Raw genomic sequence first — 20,464 nt, 5'->3', positions numbered from 1 at the left:
AACTCAACGGCAGATCTCGGAGAAATCTCAGTTTGTTTCGCGTGAGAAACAATTAGCAAAATGATTCAACCATTTCAAGGGAATAAACTAAAACTCTGAAGCGGGAAAAAAGTCGAACTTTCCACGCAAAGAGGGACAAAAAATGTAAAATCCAATATCAACATAGGGAACACATCAATTTTTCAGTATCAAAGAAATCGTACTTGATGATGTCGATGAATCTTGAACAGGAGTGTTTTCGCAATCACAGTCAGATTTGTTATTATTATTATTGTTTTTTTTTCTTTGTGAATGCTTGTCGTTGAGGGTGGGTTTTTCAGAGGTTACGTCATCTGAAAATGGTAGTTTCCGTTTCTGAGGTTTCACCTCGACTGGCTTATTCAATGGGACCAAAAATTTCTTTATGCCCATAGCTAGCAGATGTTAGTCAAGGATCGAATAATTAGGTAGTCACTAATACACGCCCGAGAACTTAGGCGAGACAGGCCCCATGTACGACGGTTTATTGTATGTACACAGCATGAGCAAGCACCAACACACCCGAATACCCCACTCTTTCAAGCCGCATTCAGGTGACACTCGCGCCCCCCGTTAACCAACCCAAGAACCCCATAAGTACTCAGTCGGTCACTGACAAAAATATGAAATTGGTAAAAAAAATTCTTGTTCCCATATTTTTGAGGTATGGAATTCCATACCTCGAAAATTTTTAGGTGTGGAGTATTCCATACCATCCACTATGGTTCCGCCGCCCCTGTACATTATTTTGAGCTTTCAGGATTATGCTCGCAAGTTGCAAGCACAAAGTACTTTTTTTCAAATGGCAACCGCATTTTTCACTCTAATGAAACTTGTTTTTCTTGATGAGTTGTTTTCAGATACCTTATTATTCACGTGATTTCTTTTAATTTTACCCGAAAAATGTCGCAAAAATGTGTGGTATAGAATTATTGATGGGCAAGTGATAGACCCATACTTTTTCAATGGTACTGTCACCGGACAGAATTACCTGGAATTCTTGGGTAATCAGCTGCCAGTTTTAAGTAATGGAGAACGTGAACTTGCAGACAAGACAGAGAATGTGGTTTCAGCAAGATGGTGTTCCAGCTCATTTCGCTCCAGCTGTAAGAGATTATCTGAAGAACGGTTCCTTCCCGAATCATTGTACCGGTCGGGGTGGTTACATTTTGTGGCCTCCACGATCACCGGATCTTACGTCCTTCGAATTCTACCTGTGGGGCTTCGTTAAGGATGCTGTTTACACGAATCGACTGACCACTCCAGTGGATTCACAGAGACACATCAGGGAGGCTATTGCCTAAGGGTTGCGAAGCCGACTTCACCTCCACATGGTGCATCCTGGGTCATGCTAAAAAAGTCTGAATCTTCAATTTGACAATAGAACTCGTTTTTTCGAGTAAAATTAGAGGAAATTACTGAAAACTTATCAAGAGGAACCAATTTCATTGTGGGGAGAAATGCGGTTGCTATTTTAAAAGAAGTACTTTGTGCTTGTGGCTTGCAAGCGTAATCCTGAAAGCTCAAAATAATCCATGCATCGAATGTCCTCCTCCAAACCCTACAACTTGTATTTCGAACATTTCTTTGTTACTTGCCCGCCTTAGGAGATATTTGGCTGCTTGTTTCAGATGGGACACCCTGTATAATACTTGTTCCAAGAAAGAAACATCTCAGTGTACTAGTGCCATTCACCTTTTTTCAAATGACTCTGGATAAACAAAAACAATGCATTCAAATGTCAATAAATATTGGAAATAAATAATAATAACAATACTTGAATGCATTGTAGTAAGAACGGAAGAATTTTTCATCTACATTCGAGTAACCAGGTCCATAATGTTAGTGAAATTTTCATTCTCAGTAATTTGGGTCTAAAAATAGACACCTTTTCTCTCTGGATGCTCATGGGGATATGAGACTCTAGGAGAATTCCCAATTCCATGTTTTTTATTGGTTATTCCATTTGTTATTAAGCGATTATCTGAAATTTCTGTCATGTTCTTTTTGATGAGCAAATTTTGGTATTCAGTAATTGCCTGTATGAGTAGCTCAAACTAGTCTCAAAAAGGAATTCGATTGTAAGTTTTCTCAGCTTTCAAAGGCAATGTGTTCTATTGATCCAACTGTTTTGGATCCAGAGTTATTTGAAAAGAGGTGAATGGTATCAATAGTTTCTTTGTACTCACAGTCGAATGATAAATTTTTGTTTTGATATTACAGTCGAATTTTGGCACTGACGACACGTGGATTATGGATGAATACCGTAGAGAATCCAGAGTTGGCCCCTTCAATTCATTCATTCACTTCATTAATTTTGAATTAATCTTCAATTACTCTAATTTGAATTTTCCCAGACGAACTCGATTTTATCGGCGGATAGCATTTTTTCCCCTCCAATACCATCTTTTCTCCCTCCCCGTACCATAATCCGAGCGCCACGGGTTGGCAACGATGCATGTCACACGTGTTCAGTCCTGTTTGATTGTTTCTAACATCAGAAGTGTGGGTATATTTTTAAAAGATAAAACAGCTGGATAATTCTAAACACTTTAATCGAAATATTTTATTTACAATTATTATTTTACAAACACTTCAAGAAAAACCGGCTAAATCGTCTAATGCCTCTGATGAGGACTTCGTCTACTTCTTCGACTTCAATATGCGTCTAATCGTTCCCGACAATGAACTGCCCTCCTCGTTGTACCCTCATCCCTTAAATGTACTCCTTCGTCCCTTCTAGCGTCCTTCCCCCACTACCACGCACTTTCTGGGCCTTACTCGCCATTTCCATATTTGGAAGTTTTCCCGAAACGTGGCAGCGCGGGTCAGCTAGGGGGTCCTGCGTCATCGATGAGGGCGCTACGGCGTTACCGTAATAAAACTATAAAACTCTACATCTAGACTTAATCCTACCTTGATAAAATATTTTCCTTAACGTCTGAAATACTTTACAATGTAACTACCCTCGCGTAGTTTCCCAACGTCGAGACTATCTATAACTAAACTGTATACGTAATTCCCCACGATCGAGACACCTAAAATTTTCCTTACTACAGAAGTGAAATAAAATCATAATTGATTCCGGAAATCATGTACAGTCCACTTAGACAATCATTACAAATGCTATCGGCAAAAAGAAGAGAATGTTTCAATCCTTTGTTCAAGCCGAAGTCACGTAAGTATTCGCTTTCTACCGCATTCAGTAATTGTATTGAAGTTAACCTATAAATCGGGTTCTAGATAATAAGTCACAGGAAGATCTACGACCTTTTCCGGTGACCGAATTGTGGAAATTTCCCACAGCGACTCATAATTCGCTGCTTTGTATCCAGTGCCGAAAAAAGGTGATGAGCTTTGTGCCCGTCGAAGAAACTACAGATGAATCCAATAGATCTGAAGAGTCTACTCCTGGCCCTGCCCATAGTAATTGCGCGGATGAAAGTTGTGTGGCCGATAGAATTGGAACTGAAATCGGGTGCCAGTCAGAGACAGCGGATGTTTCTGCGATTGATTTTGCCGCTGGAAACAAGGATTCAGGGAGCCCTCCCCGAAAGAAATCGTGTCGAGAGACTCATGACGTATCAAGTCTATCACCACTGAGCCAACCTACTTCAACAGACTGCCTTTATTCGTTGTCCCAGCAATTGTCAAGTATCAGTGTTTCAACTGCCAGCTCACATGAGGAATTCATTGCTCCCTCCTATTTATTATCATTGGATAACCAAAGTCTCAATTTCACACAACAGACAGAAGAGCTAACGATAGATAATCTTCTTTGTATCAGCCCTGTGCAAATGAAATGGTGGAGTTGATTTCCTGAATAGTTTTTCTATTATATTTTTCCGTCCCCATTTGCTAAAACCATGACTTCTGTAGGGCCGATAGGAATAATTATATAACATCAAAGTTGGAGCAATTGATTAAGGAAGTGGAGGAATGTTTCCAACATGATTTTGGATTTCTACCAATGACTGAAGCCAACTGAGCAATTGAAGAACGGAATTCAATCATCGGAAAAATAAAAATGGAATTAGAAAAAGAACCAATCAGGTGTCTATCCACATCCCTATGAATTTTTAGGTCACATGTATTTTCTGATCGAGGAATAATTTTTTTTTTTATTATGAAGTAGGCAGAACAAAATTCAATTGTTTCGACTTGTGCCGGACACTTGGAGCCACCACAAAATTAAAAATACATTGAATGTGACATCATCGTCATTGATTACAGACGCGCATAGAGTGAACTCACCTGACGTGCCAGAAGTAAACAGTAAACAAGGAAAGCCAGCATGGGATACTGCCACTATACAGTCAGTCATTGATTTTTATGAGGACTCAGCATATTCCCGAAGTTTACCAGGAATGAGAGATGTCAAATCCGTTAAACAATCTGATGGTTCAAGAAAACTTGTACAAAAGAAATTACTCACATTTTAGGACAGTTATATGCAGCATTCAAAGAGGCCAAGCCTGATTCGAAAACAGGACGTACTAAATTCTCTACATTACGACCTAAGCATTGTGTGTTTGCCGGAAGTCCTGGCACACATGTCGTATGTAGTTGCAACTATCACGCGAATGTGGAATTAATGTTGGAAGGTGAGAAGAAAATTGATGTAAATTTTCGGAATTGATCTAATCGAGAGAAATTTTAGGTTGTCAATTTCCAGCACTATTTCAAGATACTGATTGGATCGGTGAAGGAGCGCCAACATTGAAATCATTATTGAGGATACTTACATGTGCGCCACCGACAGAGGATTGTTGTAATCGAACTTGTGAGACATGTAAAAACTCCAATGTAATTTCGAAAAAATTTGAAAAGGCTTTTCAGAACGCGAACATGTATGAGATTAAATACAAGATGTGGACTACAATAGATCATTGTACAATCGTTGACTGTGAATCTGCTGTAGACGATTTCACTAAAACTTTGGGTGAGAAGACGGAAAAACTCCTGAAACATGATTTCACCGCAAAAGCTCAGTATGAATTTTTCACGAAGTTGAAAACCTCTATGAAACATGGAGAATTTGCAGTTGTGATGGATTTTGTGGAAAACTATAAATTCATTGTACAAGAGGCTGCACAAGCGTTTCATTGGAACAACGACCAGGCAGCTTTGTCCCCAATGGTAATTTTCTATCGACAAGGGGACCAGATACACATCTGCAACCTTGCAGTAATTTCCAATGTCCAAAAACACGATACAACAGCAGTATACATATTCCAGGAAGGACTTATGGAATTCCTGAAGAAGAAATTTGATACAGTAAACGAAATTTTTTATTTTGCTGACGTTGCTTCCCAGCATTTCAAAAATAAGAATTCTTTTGCTAATATGTGTCATCATTACAAAGATTTTACGGTGAGAGTCGAATGGCATTTCTTTGCCACGGCCCATGGCAAAGAGCTTTGCGACGCGTTAGCTGGAACCATCAAAAGGAATGCTCGCCGGGCCAGTCTGAAAATGGGTATACAACGACAAATGATCAGTCCATTCAACTTTTATGATTGGGCTAAACAGGCCTTTCCAAGCATTGAATTCATTTATGTTGAGCGTGAGAAATATGAAAAGAAACAGAAGATTCTGGCAGAGAGATTTTCAATTTCTACTACGGTGTCCGGTACCCTGACATTCCATGCAGCTGTACCAGTTGCAAGCAGGCCTGGACACCTACTTATGTACACAACGTCTGTATCCCAGAACTCAAAAATTTCGAGGATCATGAAAAAAGCTTATTGTGAAGAAAATGGATTTATCTAATTGTTAATTCTATAAATGGTTCAATCGATTAAAATATGCTTCTGCTAGGCTGAATCAATTCTACCGATCTGACAGGTTGTTTTCTTTCCCAAACCCTCTTCCTTCAGTATTCATCGCATTTTCTTAAATTTCACATGGTCCAAGATGAAAAATATCGATTTTTTCCTACGGAATATGTGGTTGCCCAATCTGCAAATTTCACACGTCAAATGAAATATTTCCAGTTGATGAAAGAAGGTCCAATGATATCTATTTCAAACTTCTGATTGTCTGCGGTACATGGAAATATTTTCAATGAAGAGAGCGGAAAATTTACATTGAAAAATGTATTGAAAATTTTTCTGTGAGACAGTTAACTTCTCGGGTATTCTCAAAAAACGTTAAAAACGTGAAATATAAAAAATTGGATGATATTTCACTAAAAAAAAATATACTGAGGTGGCTTCTGCTTCATTTCTACGGATATTAACTATTGATGATGAAAAAAAAGGTCGAAAATTTTGAGGTACAAAACCACACCGGGAATTTGTGAATTAGCTCCTGTATGTCACCACGTCCACCGCCATCTTCCCGGTAGTCAATTTTTAGAAAATTGAGTAATTGAGTGGCTTAAGTAATTCCAAAAAAATGAAAGTTTGTCAAATTATAGGTTGTTCTTGAAAACGCCAAATAACTGAGAGAAATCCAAGTTATCGACTGTGCAGGGCATTTATGAACTTAATTCAAATAAGTACTGAAATCAAGGCGCTGGTGTATCTTTTATTATCATTACTATTGGTCAACTGAATTTTTTTCTGATAAACACGTGCACTCTGTTTTCTGCCTAATTGATTCATATTGTTTAACCCTCTGACTCGCAATCCTATCCCCACTAACTATGGGGCCCGGATGTTCGACGTAGAAAAGGGATGAGTAGCGTGAGCGAAAACAGTGCCATAGCAGAAAGCGCATGTTTGAATACATGAGTCCCAAATATAAAAATTTGTAAAAGGAATTTATTGGTAGATAAGATGAAACAAATTTAAGAAAGAAAAGAAGCAATTTAAAATAAGATCTCATGGCTGTCAATCTCCTAATCATGAACAGGAGCTCGATTTTCAACAAATGGTTGCACTGGATAATTTTCAGTATTTGAAGACTATTTTTGGTCTAGTTGATCATCAATTTTTTCCTTTTTCTTTGCTAAAAAATCATCTGGATTCATTTCACAATTTGAAGGTATCTTTCTTTGTTTCACGTATTTACCAGGACTTCCACATACACTTTTCAATAAACTTTCATTGTTTTTCTTTTTTCAGGCACTGACTCTTTATCACTGATATTTTTGATTTTTTTATCTCTCATTATTTGTTGTCTATCTATCAAAACTTTTATCACGTAGAACGCGAGAATATGCAAAGGGCCCGGATAGCTTTGCAATACTTACAACGGAGTGAGGAAAGGAGTGAGGGAATAGTCACATGGCCATTTCTCACTGACCATCGCGCGGCGCGCTGTGATTGGCAGCTATCACACCGATACGGTTTCGTACGGTTTGCGAATCAGAGGGTTAAACTCATTTCACACACTTCGAATATTTATCAATCTGCTCTGTATTATTTTCATCCAATTTCTGAGATTTTAAACTCTTATATAATTCAACTGTTTGTTTACTCTCATTGAATTAATAACCAAACAACATAGGTCTTAATGAGGACTAACTTTGTGCATAATTTCAGCTCGATCGATCTAATAGTTTTGAAGAAAAAGCGATTCGTTTTTAAATAGTATTCCGCAAATATCTTCAAAACTAATGAACCGATTTCGATTTTTTTGTTTTCAAAATATTCGTTTCAATGTCTTCTATCTAAATGAATCAAAACATATATACCAGTTCATACCAAGTTTTCGAGATATTCCCGTTTTTCCGTTTTTTTATAGAAAAACTTTGTAAACACTCTAGCTTGTGCAAAAATGGAAATATCAACTTGAAATTTGGACAAGAAATATGTATATCCGCTCATATGAAGTATTTGAAATATTGGAATTTTGATAGCACCCATGAAGGTGGCAGTAACTATCTGAAATTTTGGCTGCTAGTTAGTGGTGTGAAGCTATAAACTTTTGTAATATTTCAGACCATTCGGAAGCCCGCCATCAATGTATTGATGGGGAAAAAAATAAGACATCACTCAGAGGCACGCTCACTGTCACATGGCGCGCTGTTATATGATCGCTGTCCCCTGCTTGCTTCCAAATTTAGCGGTCACTCGGCCACTTTTTTTAAACAGATCCACGATCTGTTTTTTTCATGAAATATTTGTTTCATGTATAATTTGTATTCCATGACTGAACCCCATAATTGGGCTGGGCTCTCGGGTCTTCAATAAAAAAATGATCACAAATAAAAAATCTCCAGAATTTTATAATCACTAAATTACATCCCGACCGAGTTCTGAAGTTCATAAATTTTTACTGCAAGCTAGCAACACATTCTCTCCGCGTCAAAGGATATTCCCTGAAATTTTTCAACCCCTCAACACTTCCATCAATTTCCGTAACTCCATTTTTTCCTCTCAACTGCAGAAAGTCCTACAGTTAAACCATCGTTAAAAATTAAAGAGAAAAAAACGCTAAAAAAAATTTGAAAAATATTCCCCGAAGTGATGAATTCATTTATTCCCTGCGAAACACGTCCATACTTTTTCCCCTAATTCAAATTTTCATTCTCTCATTTTTCATAGCCGACAGTGAGTAGTCGTTGATATCAATTCCATAAACTCCGTTCGTATTTCACTCCAGAAATAAAAAAGCGAGAAAACAACGAAAAAAAATATAATGGATTACGGGAGGATGAAAAACCTTCAATAAATTGACTTCAAAGATTAATCCGACATGAGTATCAGCAGCTAGACACTGGTACTCCAGTTGTTGGAATGAGATTTTATTATGATATACGTATAATTGGTAGAATTAATTGGAAGTTTGTGGGAGATTCGTGAAGTCATTGGACAATACCCAGGACGACCCTCTAAACTTTGTAGAATGAATTACGTAATACAAACTGTTATCCTCGACATTGCCCGCATACACTGCCAACAGGCATACCAGTGGCAAGTTATAGTGGGGGAACAATGGTTACCGTATAATCAATAGTGCCAGTTATGTTGAGGAATGTATTTTCGGCGGGAGAGGAGAGAATCTCGGGAGTTATTCCTGGTGGCATTGTCACGATTTCTGGAGGAATTCGGTGATTTGTTTGGATGAATCATGTTTTTATTGTGAGGATTGTTTCATTGCTTCGAAATTAAATTTATTATTTTTTTTAAATTTAATAAATTAATCAGTTAATTAATTTTTTTGTTAAATTTTTTGCGAGCACTTGAATTTTTTACTTCCGAATGAAGCTTTGTAATCGGTCGATTTTTTGATTCTTTAATTTTGCTTGGAAATGACTTGAAATGTCAAGAAACGTCGAGATATGATGTTTTCAGAGAATGTCTGTGTGTACGTCCGTATATGCGTACAAAATTCTGGCAATTTTTTAAATAAACTTTCACAGAAAAAAAACCTCCTAAAGTGATAGATAAAAATCTAAAATTTTGGCTCATAATTGGTATTGCTTGGCAGCATATCTAGGCGAAATTTCAGCTCAATCGGTCCAGTAGTTTTTAAGTTACAGCGATTCCAAAAAATATCACATGCTTTTTAGACCTCGTCCGTACGTGTGTACATACTGTCGGACTGACGAGTCAGTTCCCTTCGTTTTCAGAGGCGGGAGATGTGGATGTGCGTGGGGATTAGCCAAAGTGGGGGTAGCTACGAAGGGAACGGACTCGTCAGTTGGCCTATATGTAACAAAGTTTTTCTTCAATTGTTCGATAATAAATGGATGGAATTGAATTTTTATTTTGAAATGTAGGTATTGTTGAGCCCTATCAACTGCCATTAATTAAAATTTAATTCGTCGATTATTTTTTTTAATTTTCGAATTTTTTCGAAAATCGGTTGTCTCATCCCGGGTAGAAATTCAACCGGGGATTCAGCCGCAACTCGGGTGAGCGCGAGCTCAGCCTCGACTTGCCGCTTGACCCGAGTTCACGCCGCGACACGCCGCTCCATACCGGCTCACAAACGCTCATCAGACGGCATAACCCGGTACTTGAGTTTGAGCTGTGGCTCAACGCTTAGAACTCAGCTCCGATTGAGTCGTGTCATTTCGAGTGGAGGGTGAAATAGAATGATATTATGCATTTTTAGAATATCGATTTAAAATTTGAATGCTTTGGAAAATCCTTGTCTTCTTACTATAAAAAAAAAATGGAATTCCACTGAACTTTCTATAAAATTTGAAATTTACTGATTTTTCCCTCTGTCATCGAATATACTGTGACTCGCTTCAAAATAACAACCCATAAAATTTGGCTTTCTTCCTCACAGTGCGGAGATATATGGAAATGATATAGGGAAATGATATGAGATAGGGAAATAGAGTTGAATTTTTTCGATTTTTTTTTATTGTTCCAATTAATAAAGAATAATTCTCAATCATTACTACTTTAGATCGTTTATTTTATTTTATTGAATGAAGAACAACGTTAACGTTTTTCAAGTGATTATTTTTCTTGATTTTGTTTGTTGTATTCGCGAGAAAAAAGAAAGTTTTGACTACGTTTCAGTGAATTGTTCTACCTTGTATTTTCAGATTAATCCCATTCGATTAGTTAATATCACGTTATTTCTGATGAGCTTGTGATTGTTCATCTGAAAAAGCATGCCAACTTCACATTTATTCGATTGTTTTTTCACTCAAATCACGATGCCATCAGACCTGTCAAATCATTATTGAGGTTAAGTATACTGGGATTGAGTAATTGGAGATGAACCTGAGGTTGAGCAGTGGCCATTCAACTAAAGCCCGGCGAAGCGTTTCGCGTAATAGTCTAACGCTGGGCTGTGAGCGCGTGACGCGGCTCAACCTCGGGTACATGTGACGCGCGTGGAGTTTATCCCAAGCTGGGGCGGAGTGGCGTATTTCTAGCTGGGATACGGGTTCCGAGGCGAGCTCGAGCGGCGTGATTTCTACTCGGGATAATAACAAAACAAGTGGGAAATTGCCGAAGTATAGTATTTGGATTGTATAATTGCCGAAGTATAGTGTATTCTACACTGCACCGCATTCGCACTCCTACAGAACATAGGAGTAGCATGGGAAACCACAGAAAACCCACGCCGGTACAGGCAGTCACTATATTAGCGACCTCCCGCTCGCCGGAGCCTCCGGTTGAAAAACTCGGTTCCACGGGGAATCGAACTCACAACCTTTCGCATACTAGGCTCGCACCTAGCCGCTTCGGCCACCGACGTCGGTTCATTTCGCTTTTATATTTTCATTGAATCGTTATCTAGCTATTACAATTGGCTCCTTTCTAAGCTCTGTATTTAACAGATTTATCGCTTGCATACGCCACGTGTAGGTTACGGCTGTCGATTATTATGAATATATCAGTTTTTTTTTTCAAATTTTAGTTGCTCATAACAGGTTTGCATGAATCCTTAGAATTATTAAATGAATAGATTCACCTTAAATGAATTTTAACCTTTTTCTTTCATTCAAATAATCAACGAAAGTGTATTTTCCACAATCATGGAAAGGCAACAAACTTTCGAATACCATAAGCGATTCCTGAAATTCTTGTATAAATCAAATAAAAGAATGATACTATTTATATCATAACAAAATTTCAACAGAATATCATTGAAAAAAATGTATTAATCCATAATTGATTGAGTTTGAAACATCACGTTTGAAGAAACCTTGAAAAAGCTAATTTTCGGGGAAATTGATGAAAAATTTGAAATTTCGGAAAATTATTGTAAAAAAATTGAATCAACGGAGACAGTTATCGTAACCATCGTTCAACTTCCACTTAAGGGCATCAATACAAACATTTCAAGCCATGATACAATTCATTCGAAAAATTTGTAAATTTTCACAAAAATCACAGTAACGATTACTGCTATCGTCTTCATCTTCGAACTCGGTCGAAAGGGCACCGCAACAAATTTTTTAAGCCGTTATTTAATGAATTTAAAACATTTTTTTTAAGTTATCGTAAAAAAATCTTTTTTTGAAAAAATTCGAAAATTTAAAAAATGCGTTAATAAATTGAATTTCAATTAATAGCAGTAAATGGGGCTAGTAAGACCTACATTTGAGAAAAAAAAAGATTGAATTCCATTGTTGAACTGACGAATAATTGAAAAAAAATTTTACAAAAGTTACATACGTACACACGTACGGATGCGGTCTAAAAATTGCATTTTCAGAGTTTTTGGATCATAATGGGTTGATATAACCCAAAAAATCGAAAACTTAAAATTTGTCGATTATAACGCTTCCATTCGGAAGCAAAATGTTCCGAATTGATTGAATGATGGCTTAAAAATTGATTTGGATGTCCTGTTAACCAAGCTGGAAGATGAAGGTGGTGGCAATCGTTATTTTTATTTATTTCAAAATTTGCAAAAATGTTGTATTTCTGAAAATCCGAAGTTCGGGGATATATTTGAATATCATGCATTAAATGAATTCAATCATAGTTTAAAATATTTGTTTTAAAGACATTCAATCCAAGTTAACAGATGATTACGATAGATGATTACTATACTGGTTGATTTGATTTTTATAATGACAGTTGAAAATTTCAAATTTTTCATGAATTTCCCTGAAAATGAGCTTTCTGATGGTTTCTTCAAATGTGATATTTCAAATTCATTCAAGTGTGTTTAAATAAAATTGGTCTATCAACATTTTATCGAAGGAATCCGGAGAGAGATAGAGCTGTAAAAAATACAATCGGTTGTATAGTAGGAAGAGATAATTAAATAAAAACAATCAACTAAGGTGAAAAACTGATGAAATTAGTTGAAAAGAAATCTCATTCAATTTAATAAAATGGAATCAACAATGAATTATGCATGATAGAAAGAAATGATGTTCAAAATAACCATTCGGAAGTATATTGCCAATTTATTACCGAAAACAGCAACGATATATGAGGGCGAGAGCAATTTCCACTTTTTAAAATTATTCCAGAAATACACGAATATTTGAATGAATTTATTTTAATTACATTTTTCAACGCGATACATCCACGATAAGTTCATGCATATTGACTATATACATATTTAATCAATACATATTGAAATTGTTACTCATTATCTAGACCTTCAAAAAATTATTGAGAAAAGTTATGTTTTCGCATATGAATGAAAACAACATCTAAGCGTCTATGTTCATCATTCCACGGAACTTATGAATGGTAGAATAATTCTATTCATTTAACCTCACATGTGACTTTCATCTGACCTTCAACCAAAGAACGGAAAAATCATGCTGATTAAAATAACTCTCCAACGTATTCTCAATCATTATTCCAGCGGAGAGAAAAATATTTCGAAATGGTTCACGTTGTCAGCGGCATTCATCAATTCCAATGAAATCGGTAAATTCCTTCGAAGTGCCACATGGCGCCAAGTATTGTTGAGCGCTGTTGCAATGCGTGATGGACACCAATGTATTTTCTGGACGTAAACATGCATGATCTAGCGCAGACCAATTTTGATTGAATTCTGGTCATGCTGTACGTGAATTCTCACGTTCATCGGGTGGCGACAGGACTAATGAATCAATTAACATCACTTCTCGGGTAGGATTGTTATTCAAATTGATGGGGATTTTTTTAAAGGAAAATTCCATTTGTTAGAATTCGATTACTATCAAATGTCATCATTTTTCGGTGAATGAGGAGTCGAAAATTCAGTATGAAAATCTATGAAACACTCATTTTCCACTGAATCTTCATGAGATTGTTATAAATCGGATGGAGGTCTGATAATTTTCACAACAAATAAAATTTTTGACTATTCTCACAAGACTTACATGGTCTTTGCTTGAGAGTCTAATCCCTATGGACCCTTACCTGCAGTGCTACGCACTTTTCACTGAATCGTATCGTTGGATATGTAAATCGTTTGAGGTACGAAGGAGATTATTGAGGGGCAAATGAAATAATTTATAAACCGAAGTGAATTCCCGTTAAAACTTTAATGGCCCATGAATAAAACACTTTTGTTAAATTGAGAAATATATGATCTCGGAACATTATACTTTAAATCAAAACAAATTAAACTAGTAATTTATTTAACTAATTGACACAAATCGCAATATTGTGGAATTCGATACTGGACGATTAGCGCATATAAAATAGATTGACTCGATTCGAACGATGAAATTGAGAGAGGCCCAAGATTTGTCCCGGAAAATTTAATGTGGAAATAATTAGGCTCACCCTTATCTTAGACTTTACAAAATTGGTATAGTCGGCGAAAACGTCCTTCGATGATCTTCGGATAGACGGGAGGCGGCGAATCCTAATTAGTTGGATGGTCACTCAATTTTGCTTAATTTCACTATTTCGGAGATATTAAGTCAAATAAGTTGATAAAGTTCACTAAATTCCACTAAGAATTGGTTCACGTATTATAAAAGGCTAGCTTCGATTTCAATTAACTTGATTTTAATCTAATAATTAAGGTAGAATTTACAAATGTCCAACCAGTGACACACGCGTGTATGATATGCTCTAACTTGAGCGACTACGAAGTTGAGCCTAATTGTCGCGGATCAAAATTATTACTGCAGTTATACCGGACGCGCACTCAAGTCGGTTTACCGCACGGTTAAAGCCCAAGACTAAGGGAAACGTACACGGCGTTGTTGAGTGCGGAGGAATAATTGTGCAGGAGCCAAATTTTATGTTATTCCCTTGATGGTAAAATCGTGACTGACTATTGTCTCGAGCGCTCTTCATTTCGATGCAACCATTGGGGATGGGCGCTTCATCGTCAAATTTTGCGCTCACGTGCGAAACGGGCATAGAAATAAAATTCTGCGTGATACTTCACGTATGGAAATGCTGACATTTTAATTTCATGCGCGCGAGACTATTCGTAAGGTAAATGTGAATTAAATATGATATGGCGAGCATAGATTAGTCACCGTGCCCTTGGAGTCTCCGTTGACGCTCGGAGTCGTCACGCGCGCCGAAAGTTGCTGACGCTCGAGGTCAGCGCGCGGACGTCCGAGAGACACGGCAACTCGATACGTCTAGCGAACATTAAATAAAAGTTAATAGAAGAGATTTTAAATTTTAGAGATTTTGTATGTAACAAGATATTTTTTGCTTTCATTAATTCCGCTCAAGTGATTATGCTAGAAGACGAATTTTGCAGACGTGAAAATTTCACATCAAAATGCTGTCTCTCCATCTTCATGCGAAAAGGCTCAGTCATAGATAATTTTTTCGTTTCCACAAATTGCTCTTGTATTGCATATAGTATGCTTATTTTTGGTAATAAATTACCTATATGCTTCCGAGTGGTCATTTTGTACATAATTTCGTTCTATCAGGTATAATTCATTGTTTATTTCAGTTTATTAAATTGAATAAGCTTTCTTTTTAATTAATTTTATCAGATTTGTAATTTAGTTGAATGTTATCATCATCATTATTCTCATGATCCCTTTCTTTTATCGAACCGATTGCCTTTTTTACAGTTCTATCTCTCCCCTCAGCCCTTTGATAAAATGTTAATAGAAAAATTTTATTCATACATACTTGAATGAATTTGAAATATCACATTTGAAGAAACCATTAGAAAGCTTATTCCCAGGGAAATATATGAAAAATTCGAAATTTTCAACAATCATCATAAAAATGAATTCAACCAATATAGTCATCATCTATCGTAATCATCTGTTAACTTCGACTTAATGGCATTAAAGCAAACATTTTAATCTATGATTGAATTCATTTGAAGCATGATATTCAAAGATATCCCCGCAATTCTGATTTTCAAAATATACGAAATTTTTACAATTTTTTTAATAAATCAAAATAACAAGTATTGCTATCGCTTCCATCTTCGAACTTGGTCAAAAGGAAATCCAAACAAATTTTTCAAGCCATCATTCGATCAATTCGGAACATTTTTTGTGAGTTATCGTGGGACAACCGATTTACGAAAAAATTAGAAAATTAAAAAACAAATGGATAAATTAAATTTTAATTAATGGCGATTGATAGGGCTCAATATTACCTATATTTGAAAAAAGAAAGATTCCATTCCATACATTCATTAAAGAAGAATTGAAGAAAAACTTTGTTACATATGTGCACACGTACGGACGAGGTCTAAAATTTGCATTGTCGGACTTTTTGGATCACACTGGGTCGATGTAACACAGAAAATCCAAAACTTGAATTTGAACAATTACAAAGTTTCTATTCGGAAACAAAACTTTTTAATATCGGAAACATATTTACAGTGGAACCTCCATAACTGCACGCCTCCCGGGGTTTGGGTTCTCGGAATTTGCACCTATAAAAGGACCCTTCTTCGCCAGCGAAAAAGCGAGAATGCTGAGTTAGAAAGAGATGCGTGTAGAGACAATGGTGGGGGAAAGAGCCACTAGACCGACTGCGCGCGATCATCACGGATAATCACACACGGCCAAGTACCGGGGTAAACAGAATACTATGGCGCACAGTCCTCGCGCATTGTAGATAGAGAGCGGACGAGGTTAAAGATAGAATGCGCATAAAGGGGAATTGTAATGATGGGGGAACACTTTCCCTCGTGTGGTGGGACAGCGTGCACTTACGTAGGTGAGCAGTTACGGAGGTCCCACTGTACTAATTGTTTAAACATATCAACTAATTGTTTATGCTCCAAGTGAACTAGAATTTCAATCAAGAAACTACAATTGATGGAGGGTATGTGCTGGGGATACGCTCCTTTGATTCTGACTGCTTGGACTTACGTCCCTTTGCCGTTATTCATGCGCTAAGTGGCTTAGGGTATCAATCAAGAGATTAAAAGCAAAGTGGCGTATGTCCTGGAGATACACCCTTTCTGCTCTTATTGTTTGGAGATACACCCATTTGTCATTATCAATATTAATTGGTGAAAAACATTGGAATAAATCGATAAGCTTAATTTAACGATTAAAAGAAAACATACGCCCCTTTGGCTTTGAAGAGAAAAAAACTCGAAATGGTGGCGCTTACACCCCTTTGGCTAAACGACGATGATGTCTAATATATTCATGATGTAACGCGGAATGATAGTTGAAAATGGGATTTTATTTGAGATCCGTGAAGTGCAAATATTCTGAAAACTAAGCCATTGAAAATAAATATATTTCTCTCAAGTAAATGTGGTCTACATAATGGGAAATTTTTTTGTCAGTCCATACATTTCTACATTTCTGATTGAGTCCATTTATTTGCTTCCTGCTCTTATATTTTTTTATTACAGAAAAATTATTATCTACATCAAACAAACATAGAACTTAATGAATTCACAGAAATTTCCATATGGAATTGATTTTCAAATTCTTATCTCAAGCCAATTTGTTTGACAGAAAGAAACGCAATTGGCACAAACAATTTCGTTTCTTTATTTAACTAAAATCAATTTCACAATATTAAATGGAGATATTTCTTCATCGACAGAAAATCCCAATCATTTCCGATTTGAGAACTTTGAAGAGTTTGATCGCTTGCACATTAGGCTTGAATGGCCTTGAAGTAAGTGATTCATCTTTTTTATAGATACGCAAACGAATAAATTGTTCCACCATCTGTTATGAGAATTATGGAATACATCTCTGCGTTTCGAAATGTGATTTTTAAATTTCCATAAACCAATCTAAATGAATTTCGCATTGACCATGATCTTGACTCCAGCCTCTGAGTGCTTACGCCCGTGTATTTTCTGTTCCGATCGGGGTGTCCCAGAGGGAACTTGGGTGGGATTTACGTTTTTGGGGTGGCTAATTCCGAATTTTTTGGTTTTCACCTCGAAAGATAGCTGTTCAATTGTGATTAACAATTTTATGTCACACCTACGTCAAAAGGGCGATTTATTGTTTTGTTTTGCGTGCAATAAGTTGTGTATTATGACCTTATGCATTAAGCAATCATGCGATGTGCTAAGTAACGCCTAGGGCGATAAACAGGCGCCACCAGCGCCACCCGCATTCAGTGACAATTTGATTTTTCGTTAGTGGGGGCATCGCCCCTCCTCAACTACCTCACCTGGGGGGTTCGCCCCCAGGACCCCCGTCTTGCATCCCTTCCCGCAATCCCTTCTCTGAATGTTGTCGCACTTTTGACTTTAGCCTCGACATAAAATAGCATGTGATATTCGGACGATAAGTGGCCGGTTATGAATCATCAATTGAATTACTAATTGAATCACTAATTGAATTATTTTCAATGAATTTTGTCAAAATTTAAATTAGTTGAAATAAAATAAATTCAGGAAAAATTAACTAGTGTATTTTATACCGTGACCCGTCGCCCTATTTCCACTTATATCTGACGGAGCATTCGATATATCGAAATTTTATAAAAGACATTGTTTGGGGAGGAACTGGAGTTAGGGTGGATGTGGGAGAAAATGTGGAGGGAAATGATGGAAAAAAATTAAGGTGACACGAATTATAAAATTCCCGTTTATTAGTGGGATCGAACCACTTCGTTAATGTCGGTTATACAATCTTTGGCGCAATTATAAATGTTGATAGTCTTTAAATTGGAACTAAGTTGAGTCATTGAAATTAATTGAACTGAAATAATTATCGTGGTGATGTACTGAATGAAAGTATTTAAATTGAATACGCGTGCGATCTACTTAATAGCTAGAGTTCAACTACGATGGTGCTCGAGGATAGTCGGTAGGACCGACCGTTTAACTGATAGCTACGTTTCAAACAGACATAATTTGTTCGAAATAGCTAGAGAAACATTTTATAATTGAACTTTTCTGTATCTGCAATAGTTTGCGAGATAGATGAGTTTTAACGATTAAATTGTTAATAACAATTGCACTGCTAATCTTTTGAGCTCGGAACCAAAAAAGTCGGAATGAGCGACACATCAAGGACATCACCACCGGAACAGAATATGACATACACATTTTCTAAAAATATCATATCTTCACGATTCAAGATATTCTCCAGTATTTTCAGACGAAATTAGAAGATCGTCACACCCAGAGAAACCTAAACCTGAATTACGTTTAAGGAATCGTCTTTTACGCTTTCTGAAAGGTATTTTACGATTAAAGTTGAAGCGTGAATGACACTCAAAATCGCCGTAAATTACGATTACATAAGCGTGGTTTACGACTTCGCAATCGTAAATTACGCTCACAATCGTCGTAAATTATGTTTATGTGATAGTAATTTACGACGATTATAAGCGTAATCTAGAACGATTACATAAATGTAATTTACGATTTCGCAATCGTAAATTACGCTCAAAAGTGTCGTAAATTACGATAATTTTATTTTATTGTTTATATTTAATAGAAGATCCAATAAAAAGTGTCGTAACAAAAGTGCTAAATTTCGAGTTTCATTGGCTACTCGAATCCAATCCAATGTCTGCTTCTATCCGTAATGCAAATGCCCAAACACTTGCGGGAACTCGAAAATTCAACAATAATCTACGATTTGTTGCTGATATAGTGACGTGATGTTGTAACAATGTCAACTTTATAAAAAGATGTTTTTTTCCAAAAATATAATTATTGGAAGTATCAGTCATCATTTAAAGGTGAATGAGATGATTGAAGACAAAGTTGTTTTTCCATTAAATGTATATGCTGATTTACTCGACCCGTGTGATACATTGAGACCTAAATCCGGCGTTCATTCGCTAACTGAAATCTACTTTGATTTACCCTGTAGACCCGCAGAATTCCGGGGGATGTTAGATAATATTTTTGTTGCTGCTTTATTGTATTCAAATGGTAAGTTTTTGGAAATAGAAAAGTCTTTAGACCTGTAATGGATGAACTGAAATCATTGGAAGAGAATGGAATCGAGGTATGTATAAACAAGGAGAAGAAAAAGGTTCATTTTGCGATGGCAATGCTGACAAGTGACAACCTCCGCATGCATGAACCATTGGGATTAAGATGTGAATTCTGGGGCCTTGATTCACGCCGAGTATGCAGAGTCCATCGTGATATCATGAGAAAATTAACACCGTGGGATGGTTAACTTCTGAGAATAAAATCTATCTACGAGGCAGATCTACCAGATGTACATATGAACATGAAACCAGTAACAGCAATTGAAGAATCTGGTCTATGGAATGATTTGCAATCATTCCACATTACGGAAAACATTTCCGTTAATTTACCTCATGACCTGGCTGAAGGGGTTTGTAAGTACGTGATGATACCGATTATTGAATATTTCCTCTCAACGAAAAGATTCACTCTTGATATTCTCAATTATAGAATTGATTTTTTGCATTACGGGTCTACTGAAAATAGCAATAAACCACCTCACATCACTAAGAATAACTTGAAGAATAAAACACTTCATTATTCAGCTAGCGAAATGTTGTTTTTCATTAGATATTTTGGCAAGATGATCGGTGATTTAATTGATATTTCAGAAGATAAGGAAATTTATGAATTGTGATCTCTTCTCGGCCAAATTCTTGATATTCTATATGCCACATATGTCGACTCAGGAGTGAAATATATTGAGGGATCTTATCAGTGAACATGCCACAATTTATCTTGAGCTATTTCTAAAGAGACATTT

At 36.5% G+C, this 20,464-nt stretch overlaps 1 protein-coding gene across 1 annotated transcript in view; it reads right to left on the bottom strand.

Annotated features, from left to right (window-relative positions):
• LOC107042839 (glutathione S-transferase) overlaps window positions 1–14,564 on the bottom strand; it is a 114,510-nt gene extending 99,946 nt beyond the window's left edge. The window contains exon 1 of the mRNA XM_015264041.1: window positions 14,124–14,564. The gene's annotated coding sequence lies outside the window, so the exon portion shown is untranslated. The remainder of the gene's footprint in view (window positions 1–14,123) is intronic.
• Between the last annotated feature and the right edge of the window lie 5,900 nt (window positions 14,565–20,464).

This window comes from Diachasma alloeum, unplaced genomic scaffold, assembly GCF_001412515.2.
Source record: "Diachasma alloeum isolate Michigan unplaced genomic scaffold, Dall2.0 Dall_scaffold_00528, whole genome shotgun sequence".
Lineage (NCBI taxonomy): Eukaryota > Metazoa > Arthropoda > Insecta > Hymenoptera > Braconidae > Diachasma > Diachasma alloeum.
Note: the sequence above shows the minus strand (reverse complement) of the source record. Positions and strands in the feature narration are given on the sequence as shown.